Consider the following 11,452-nt stretch of genomic DNA (forward strand, 5'->3'; position numbering starts at 1 on the left):
TTCTTGACTTAAAAGGAGGCAACATCATGTTGCCATGAATTTGCCTGACAATCTACTACTTCAGAATCAGTTCTTAGAAATCAATCTATATGAGTTTGTAAGATATTGGCTGCTTTGGTCATTAGCCAATCAATTTCCTCTGGGAGGGTCTGACTTCAATCATTCTGTCACATATTGAAATCATTTCGTTTTATTTGGATTTTAAGATTTTGAAGTCTATTAGAAAAATTACTTGTAACATTTTTCTGAGCTACAATTCTTGCCGCTTTATCGGATAGTTTATTTCCTTTAATTCCACAACGACTCGGTATCCATATAAACTCTCTTCGATTATATCGAAGCTAGGACCAAAGTGGTGAAACATCCTTAGTGAAATAATGGTTCAGTAAGCCCATATAACGCCAGGAATATATATTTGATGACTTTTATGATCACTGTACTTGAAAATATTAGCTTCACGGGACATTATTCACACCTTTCTGAGATGGTATTCCTCACTCTGCGTATCGAATGCGAGGCCAGGGCGGAATGCAACCTTTGTCATTCTCAGGGCCGTACCTTGAATTAAAGCCGATAACAGTGTAGACTGACTTGTATAGGGTTTAATGTTTCTTTGCATCCAACAGCGAGATCTGCAAGTCAATTTTTGTCGTATGTAAGTCCCAGACATTTTTTGGAACTTTAACATCATATATCTTTCCTGTAGTTTTAATTGCGACTCATGATCTTTTTATCATAATTAGCTAATGCTTGTATTCGACCCACTGAAAGTTAGTGGGTCTTGAAACTCAAACTAACAGAGTTTCATATGGGCGATATTCGTGTTATCCCAAAATTCTGCGAATGATAGATTTACTTACGCATACTTACTTGCAGAAAACTCCCCATAATTTGTAAGTTACTTTTGTTTTATAGGTGCTACTGGTTCAATGCAGCGATGATAGAAGAGATGCCTTTATGATACATTCATAAATGGAGGTTCTCAAAATCCAAGGTTTTTAGGAAGAATGGTATGGATATAATGACACCGCCGATTATATTTCCGAAATTTTCTACAGAATACGGATTTGTCATAATATATAGGGTATTCCATTCGAAAATAATAAAGTTTGGTCATGTTAATAAGGACTGGAAATGTTTTGTCAAAAAATAGCTTTTATATCCTATTGAAACTATGATTACAATTAAAATTAAATTTAGTGCTCACGCTCACGCTATTCGGAATCAGTGAACAACGCTGAATATTTTAGTAAAATTAATGTTAATAAATATTTTCGATTGATTAACCTGTTTCATGTTGGATGATTCCAATAAAAATAAATGAGATGTTATAATGTAGAACACATTGTTGTTTACTATGAGTAATTCGTATATCGAGACATATATTACCAGCAAATACGCCATATGTACGTCCGACTGAACATGCTTAATCGAATATGGATGGTCCGTGTTCAGATGAGTTGCTTCCATTCCATAATGAATATATTTTCGTTGAGTCATTCAGCTGCTACATTGCAACATTGAATTGTATGAAATTCAAAAATACATTTCATTTACAAAGTAGAGGATTGTTTTTTCATAATTTTTCATTTCACAGTTGAGAGGAGGATTGTTCTTTCGTTTAACAATTTACGAAATATTCGGCAATCTAGCAATCAGATATATTCGAATAGTGCTGTTCATTTATTAAGATTGGGTTTGGTAATACATCCTGAATAGTTTCTCTTTTTATACATTCATATAAGTAATAGCTGATTTTTGTTGGAAGTGTTTGGTGAAATGTGTATACAGGGTCCTGCAACAGTGGCGCGGTGTTCCATATGTCTATATAGGAAGCAGATAGGAATCTAATTTTCTATAATATTACCTTATTGCTCGAGCTCGACAAAATAAAAATATTGGCGGTCACACAGGGTGTTCGATTTTTTCTGGGCGGATCCCAACTGTGTCTTTTTAAATGGCAACCTATATTTTTTTATCGCTTTTTCGGTTTCTTCATAGAAAATAAAATAAACTTTATGTATATCTGCACTTCGAAAATATTGATGGTTTTCGAGATATCTAGCATGACAGGTTTTTTTTTCCAATATTCGTCACTCAGAATATTTGAAATTATAAAGTGGTGCCAAGTCCAGTTGAAATTTTTTTTTGGTCGAATATTCTACATTGGTAACTCTCTCAAACGATATATCTGAAATCGACCTGTGATATACAAGGTATGAAAAACCGCTTGCCAAATATTGTAAATGAAAATTTGCAAAATCTTCCTTATATTATATGGAACACCCTGTATATTATTGATCCATAAGAAGCGCCAACGAAACCTCTACAAATTTCATTAAGTATTCCCTATGGCTAAGTTCAATAGTTTTTCTTAAATGAGCATTTCTTTCGAAAAATGGTCATTTTTTCAAAGCGAAATCCATTTGACGACTGATAAGAATATACAAAAAATACCCTTTCCTTAAAATATCGCCCATTCCTAAAATTACCTGTTGCTAGATAAACAAGTTGCGAATTACACCACAAAATGGACGTTCTTGAATAGTTACAATAATTTCAAAAATCTCGGAATTTGTGCCATATTCTTTCGGTCTAAAACAACCTTTCAGCGAATGAAATATTTATTGGAAATCAAGTAGTCTGGCAAATGACAGAACAAAATATTTGGCTGCAAATGAATATTGAAATTTTTAGTCAATCGTGAAGTTGAACTGTCGGTATAATTTCATCAGAATGTTGTTATCAAAAAGTGATTTGATTGATATGATTTTCATATTAGGTGAATCAGACAGGAATTGTTTATTGGCAAGTAGAATTTATTCTCAACGGTATCCAGATAGAAGGCATCCAGATGAAAGATCTTTCCGAAAGGTCTTGAGACGATTCGTTGAAATTGGATCTATTAATTATTCCAAACATGAGCGCATCAAGCCAGCTACTAATGAAGATAATGAATTGCAAGTTCTTCTTGCTGTTGAAGAAGATCCTAGTAGGAGTCAACGACAAATTGGGGAAATAGTGGATATAAGTGAGAGATCAGTGCAACGAGTATTGAAGAAACATCGCTTGCATCCATACCACGTTCAGTTACATCAAGAACTACTGTATGCTGATTTCGAGAAAAGAGTGAGATTTTGCAATTGGGCCATGAACAAAATTCGTCGAAACGAATATTTTTTCAATAATATTTTATGGTCGGATGAATCGACATTCCATAAAAATGGATTTGTAAATCGACATAATTACCATTATTATGCGACAGAAAATCCTCACTTATTGAGACAGGTGGATTATCAACATAGGTGGTCGATAAATGTCTGGGGAGGCATCATTGGAGAATATGTAATTGGTCCATACTTTTTTGAGGGACATATGAATGGTGCAATGTATCTCAATTTCTTACGAAATGATTTACCAGGTTTGTTAGATGATATTCCTCTTGACCTCCGCAATAGAATGTGGTTACAACATGATGGTGCACCTGCTCACTATTCGGCAGAAGTGAGAGATCATCTAAATGAAGTATTTCCCAATAAATGGATAGGACGGAATGGGCCTGTACGGTGGCCCGCTAGATCACCAGATTTGACGAAACTAGATTTTTTCTTATGGGGATACATAAAAAATATGGTTTACGTTGAGCCACCAACTTCTCCCGAAAATATGCGACTTAGAATAACGAATGCTTTTCGCAGCATTACACCAGCTGTCTTGCGCAGGGTAGAACAGTCTTTCAAACATAGACTTCAGCTCTGCATTCAAGAAAATGGAAGACATGTTGAACATATTTTATAAAAGTTTCATTATCAACCTTAATTAAACTCTCCCTTTTGTAGTTTTGTAATTTGCCAGTTGACAAATTTGAATATCTAGAACTCAAGCTCTGAATGAATATAATAACATGAAAAAAATAGTTATTTATAATGTTTCTTTCTTTTAACTTGTTTGGTTTGATATTGCACGATTTATGAGTGAAATTCTGCATCCAATGAAAAAATAATTTTCCATTTAGCAAAAAGTGATAGGTACATACATTTATTTCGTTAAAAAATATTTGTTTGGACACCTTCTAATGTACAAAATTGAAACAAGATATCTTTCGTATATTTTTATCAGTCGTCAAATGGATTTCGCTTTGAAAAAATGACCATTTTTCGAAAGAAATGCTCATTTAAGAAACACTATTGAACTTAGCCATAGGGAATACTTAATGAAATTTGTAGAGGTTTCGTTGGCGCTTCTTATGGATCAATAATATACAGGGTGTTCCATTTAATATAAGGAAGATTTTGCAAATTTTCATTTACAATATTTGGCAAGCGGTTTTTCATACCCTGTATATCACAGGTCGATTTCAGATATATCGTTTGAGAGAGTTACCAATGTAGAATATTCGACCAAAAAAAAATTTCAACTGGACTTGGCACCACTTTATAATTTCAAATATTCTGAGTGACGAATATTGGAAAAAAAACCTGTCATGCTAGATATCTCGAAAACCGTCAATATTTTCGAAGTGCAGATATACATAAAGTTCATTTTATTTTCTATGAAGAAACCGAAAAAGCGATAAAAAATATAGGTTGCCATTTAAAAAGACACAGTTGGGATCCGCCCAGAAAAAATCGAACACCCTGTGTGACCGCCAATATTTTTATTTTGTCGAGCTCGAGCAATAAGGTAATATTATAGAAAATTAGATTCCTATCTGCTTCCTATATAGAGATATGGAACACCGCGCCACTGTTGCAGGACCCTCTATAATGTCCGGGACATTTCTGAATTTTTACTTTTCAAAATCTTGAAATAATATCATAAATGCCACTCAGTTTGAACTAAGTTCAATTGAAATAAGTCATTCAATTTGCTTCTTATTTATATTTTGAATGAAAATTCTCTTCATTCGGAACAGTTTCCGAAAATTATTTCTGTTCTCTTTCTCAAATCCTTCAAAACTTCAAAAATTTCATGAAAATTAAACATCTTGGGAAGGCCTGAATAACATAATATGTGCATAACTTCATTTTCATTCTTGTTTCGTTTTTTTTTTGGCATCAGGATTTTATCTACTGAAAACACTGGGAATGATTTCATTGTGTGAAAAAAGGTTCATTTTACGCCACATATTCCACATTCTACTTATCAAATAAGGATTTCAGTGTTGTCCCGAATCATTATACGTACACTTTATGATGTAGACTCGTATATGTGGTGAAATTATGAATATATTGATATGAGGTGTAATACTTCATTTTGGACAGTTTACAAAACCGCAACACATGTTTCATTGTACAATAGCTTTCCCAGTGTACAATGAAAATCTCACAATGAACTGTTACTTGAAAACTTTTCGACTGGATATTTTTAGTTAACTTGGGTTTTCTTTCGTTTCATCATTGTATTGGAATATATTGTACCTACTTACTTAGTAAACAAAGATGACTGAAAACATTTTTGAAATTGTAATCGAACTAGGGGTTAATATAATAAATTATCATGGTAATAACCAAAGACAAGTAGATATTTCTTTTTTTATTCCTTTTCTTCGAAGTTATCCAACATTTTCACGTTTATAATGTTCTAATTCTAATTGCGCATGCCATGCATACATTTTTTGTAGTTATCAATATCAATTATTATCAATAATAAACACAGTACTTGAATTATAATCGAAATAAGTCTGATGACTGGAGAGATACATACGAATCGAGAAAATAAATATTCCGAAATGAAATTGGGAAATATTCACCTCTACCAACTTTCCTTCTCCATAGGATCTGGTGAGTAACTGCTGGAAAACAACTACTTTCCCGGTTAATATCAAGATGAGCAATTAATTGCATCTGACAGATATTTATGCAAGTTACCTCACAGAGGAGAGTCCTGCCGATGCTTCTTGATCATCCAGCAACGTTACTAAAATCAATTGAATAGATTCCCTACTTCGGGGTTACCCTTCGTCACTGTAGGTAACATCCTACCCAAACAGCAATGTTCCTGAAACCCGACTAAAACCGCTTCAATTCGCGAACAAAATACCCAAGGCGGGAAAGAAACATCCCATATACCAATACTCTAACAGAAATCAAAATGAGTTTGATGGTATATCTATCTACCAATAGGCAAATTAGTTTAAATTAACAAAGTTGAATTTGGAAAATAAAATATAATAAAATCCGCGTGGTATAAAGGGATAATGACTTTTTGATGGTATAGATCGAAAAACTAAACAGAAGAGATTTTATGGTCCCAGTTCCAGATGGGACTACAAAAACACTAATGAAAATTTAAAGAAAATATTGAACCCAGAACCACCCTCATATCCGGTTGGTTATAAAAGGCATACTGTGAAACAGATATAAATTTCGTTGATCCTTACACTGGTTAACTGTGCAAACTCGTTCTATAATAATTATCATGAATACATATATATTTTAGATGCCAATAAACCGTCCGTGGAGACACAATATTCCCAGATTCGGATGTGAACAAGAACGTATTCAAGAAACACTTCATTATGATATTTTTCACTACACAGTTTGCAAAATTGCAAAACGTGTTTCGCTATACAATAGCCTTTTCGGGTGTGTCTATATTGTGAAGAATCTATTGTATCGCGAAACCCGTGTTGCGGATTTCTGAACTATGTAGTCAAAACAATGTAGTGCTTCTCGAATACGTTATAGATTTCCATCAAGTATTGGTCGATTCCATATGTAATCAAAAACATTTCACTAGCTACCGGACAGAATATTTGTTAATTTTCATTTGGTTTTATTTTCCGCTATTCATTATATTTTTTCCATTTGCATTATTTCTTTCCAAAAAGGTGGTTTGCAAGCAATTTTAGCGAAAGCAATTTGCATTCTTCAATGTGGTTGGTGTTACTAATGTTGAACTGAATAGAGAATTGAATTCCTCCTTACTTAGGCTGAAATAGTTACTATAGAGGATAATTTTGTTTCATTTATCTTGTTTATATAACATTCAATTAGATATTTTTCAATTCCCATTCAAATCTTCATAAATTTGGTGTGATATGCATTTACTTTTTTTTCGTTGGCAAAACCATTTTCTTACCTAACCAATAATTGTGAAGGTTTTTATTGTTTCATCGTAGTTATATATAAGGTACATTCCTTTCATCCTTACTTAAAAGTTGTATAAAAGCATTGGGTCTCTCTTTCCATTCAAAAAGAAAAACGAGCATATTTTTAATGAAACTAAATTTGGCGGTATTCAAATATCAATTGTACAACAAATGAAAAAATCACAGTTTTCACAAATTTTATATGAACAGCAAAATATACCTCAGAAAAAGGAGATCCTGGAAAAAAAAAGAATGAAGAAATAAGTTACGTACAGTAATCGGGACATAAGTAGAGTTAACTCAGTCGTGAGTCGTATTGTTATGAATGAATTGAGTACTTCATCTTGTGATGTAATCCAGATTGTTACTGAAGGGGCAAAGACAAGTGCCTTAGTCTGAAACATCGAAGTTCGCCACTGAGGATAACAGTGTTCCATGTAAATGAAATTTCATCTCTTTCATATACTTGGTATATTGTGTAGCGTTCCTGTGAATTATATCAGATTCAATTCCATAACGAATGCTTGCAATACAAACTGAATAGAAAAAAGGGTTCATGTGTAGTTCAATAGTTACTTCGAAAGTACTTTTTCTATCGTGTTATTCAATATGTATATAAAAGTAATGTCGAGAGGGCTCTTTTTGCATATAGTTTTTGTCTAAGAAATACTTTTATGCATGATCTACATACACATCTTTCTAAAGAGTTAATTTTGAAATATATTGCTTTTTTCTTTCCTTTGGAAGTTACCCACATATGTTGTATAAAAAATTAATCTCTTCCAAAAGTACATCCCCAATTGAAGAAGTTCATGATCAATATATTTTTTATGGAAATAGCTGTCAACGATTTTGTAGATATAACTGAATTAATGTCAACAGAATACTTCATATAGTGGAAGAGTGGGATTGTAGCAGAACTTGAGTGATTTATCGAGTAAAAGTATGTTACTATTTTTGGAACTCAACCTGAACATTCCGTCTATTTAAATTAACACCATGAGGTAATTTCCAGTCAGTGAATACAATGTTGACGGATGGACCCATTCTCTTCCCGAATTGTATCTGTCACTCTCTATCCTTCAGTTCCAGACAGACGGGGTATCAGCGTGTGCATCGCCTTTCAGTCACGACAGTTATGACAAATTACATTTTTATGGCCGCCCGGAATGAATACAGAAATATTTATCACGAATATTATCAGAACATCATCGAGAAAACATCTCTCGAAAGTGTGCCCGTTAGATTGCATCGAAATGATTTGATGCATTTTATCGAATCAAAATCAAAATAGATGGAAAACAGAGGGGTGACGATATGATGGGGAGACAAATTAGATGGTTCAGACATAAATGCCATGGAGTTATTATAATAGCGGGACCAGAAAGCTATTACTGAATATGTTAAGGGGCAGGGGGTTCTATCGTAAATGCGTCAGTTGTGTTTCGATTTAAATTATTATATTAATAATAATAACACTGGCGTGAGAAGGACTGATCTTTTTATTTTGTTCATCATATAAGTGGTGGAGGCTATTCGCAATTTCGAATAATAAAGTGTTATAAGATACAAATGTTAAGTGACGGCAATGACATAGATGCCATTTTTGGGATCACCAGAAGACTCAATCCACGAATATCAAAAATAAATGAGGATCGCACATACCACTTATGATTTCTGCCGCAATAGCAGACGAAACGTTCGGTATTTTAGGTTCGAGTACAGCCTACTAATCATGACTCCTGTTGTGAAAAAATATGTTCTTATACTAATTTTATGATTGATTTATAAATTGATATTTTGGTATTTATCTTCGTAAGGGAAGATATTATTGTCTTTACTTATTCGAATAGTTTGATTGATTTGTTGACTACAAATTTGAGACCTATAGAAAAGATTTAAGTATATACATTTTAGAAAATAATTATAACAGAAACCTTCCAAGGGCTAGGTAGGTTCATCCTTGATTTTGAAATAAAATATTGAAATTCTACATTCTCCTGAAATTACATTGATTGTTCAGAGATCAATTCTGTAAATTTATTAAGTCTTTTTAATGCTTTCTAACATTTTTTATGCATGATTGTTGTGAATCACTCAGCGCTCAAAATTCTTTACAACCCACTCCTTTCCTATCCTTTCTACTGCACACATCTTATCGTTTGCAACCACTGGAATCAACATACTTTGGATCTATCGAGTCTTTATATGACAGAGAATGCGGCCTGTACATGACTGCAAATGTAGGACAAAGAATTACATAGGCTGAAGTTGTAGAATTTTTCACTGAAATCTTCAATCACATCAACAACTTGAAAAAGCAGCAAATGGTTTCCGGGCAGCTGGTATTTGGCCTATGTATACAACCAAATTGATCAGCATTATTCAGATGCGAAATCACCACTTGAAAATTCAAATAACAATAATTTGCAGACCGACTTACCATTGACACTTGTTAGGCAGATTCCATCAGCATCAAATGTCAAAGGAGTATCCAGTACCCTTATGAAATACATTTTACAGGAAAAAGAAAAAAAAATCACAAAATTGTTAGTTCAGTAAAGATGAAAAAGAAGTGGAGAACATTCACCCAAAGGCTCAGAAATAAAACCCAATAAAAAAGGCCAGTATATTATGTAATACGATCCACCCAATGAAGATTGGATAAAATTCTACAAATGTAATTTATCGGTCCAGTAAAACTGTAAATGTTCATCACGAGGGTTTCTTTGTAATTTATGTTGAGGCTTCGACATCTACCGCCGACGAGAATCACACATTCATAATTCAACACCAGACAGCGCTGTTTCGACTTACCATAGGTCTCATCAGTGGTGCTAGGCTGAACTACAAATGAATTACTGAACTCAACTGTCCCTAAAGGACAAGCCGAAGTAATTGAGGGTGATGACAATTAACCTTACGGAGACGCCATCTATGGGATCGACAGAGGAATCAATCCTCGAATATCAAATATAAACGTGGATCCCCCGGGCGGTCAGCTGCAAAGCCAAGCTTTGACATCGACCGCCGACGATATTCGTCCTATGTCTTACAGTGCAGTTTTCACTGCAATGCAACTAGTTGAGAACTAGAGCCCAAATACAACACATTTATAATTTAACACCAGATAGCGCTATTTCAACCCACCATAGGTTTTATTAGTGGTGCTAGGCTGAACCACAAATGCATGGTATCGACCCTATATATGCCGTCTGCGTAAGGAAAGATGTCATCGCCCTAAGGCTTGTCCTTTGAAGACAGTTGTGTCCAGCAATGAATTTGTGGTTCAGCCTGGCACCACTGATGAGACTTATGGTGGGTCGAAATAACACTTTCTGGGGTTGAAACATGAACGCGTTGTATTTGGGCTGTAGTTTACAAGTAGTTGCAGTAGAAACTGCAGTGAGAGATAGAGGACGAATCTCATTAACAGTTGATGCCAAAGCTTGTGTTTTTGTAGTGTATCCTCAGTGAAAATGAATTTCCACAAAATAAACAAGTCGTCAATCAAGGAAGCAAACTTTTTAGTTTACCCTAATAAGTTACTGCGTAAATTAAAAATATTTTTGGTTGGTAAGTGATAAACTTCTACATCGCTCAACCGATCGTGATGAAACTTGACATGTATGAGTAATTTTTCATAGAGAAGGTTTTTAGGCTATCAATTTTTCTGTAACTCGCCACTAGATGGGGCTGTAGAAAAATTTTTTGAAAGTGCTGTTCTACAACGCTGCGCACGCCTAAGTTCGTTGATTCTGATTCTGTCAAAACATTGGAACAGCAGCGATACAGCAACATAGTACTAGTATGTTATATTTATCAGTAACTTGTCGTATTCGATAATTTTTTCTATCAAAAAATTGCTAAGAAATTTTACAATACTAGTCTCAAAGTTTTGGAGGCTCTAATCTACCTCCGTCTTCAAAAATTAACAAAATACGTAGTTTTTCTTTCCTGATTATTTTTATTTCTCAACTTCTTTGATAGATGTCAAAGGAGTTTTGAGATGTGCACAAAGGTTTCTGTTACAATTTTCATATTTTTCACATTATGAAAGTTAAAAATACCCAAAGAAGGTCGCGATAACAGAATTATTTTCCTCGACATAAAATAACTTTCGTTCAACTTGCCTTGTTTTCATTATATTTACTGAAACAGTCGTGCTCATGCCCTGAAATCACACATTTTAAATTTTTCAGCTCCACAAAAATGTAAGCAATCATAATTGGTATAAAGCATTAAAGTCCATGTCATATACTAATAATGTGTATCAGTCTGTCGATCAAACATTCTCTGGTTCGTTTTCTAGCCAAGTCAAGAATTTTCATTTTCTTTAGTTTGACATATAATCGAAAA

This window comes from Leptinotarsa decemlineata, unplaced genomic scaffold, assembly GCF_025532065.1.
Source record: "Leptinotarsa decemlineata unplaced genomic scaffold, Ldec_3_MD MMD2_P_RNA_scaffold_6, whole genome shotgun sequence".
Classification (NCBI taxonomy): Eukaryota; Metazoa; Arthropoda; class Insecta; order Coleoptera; family Chrysomelidae; genus Leptinotarsa; species Leptinotarsa decemlineata.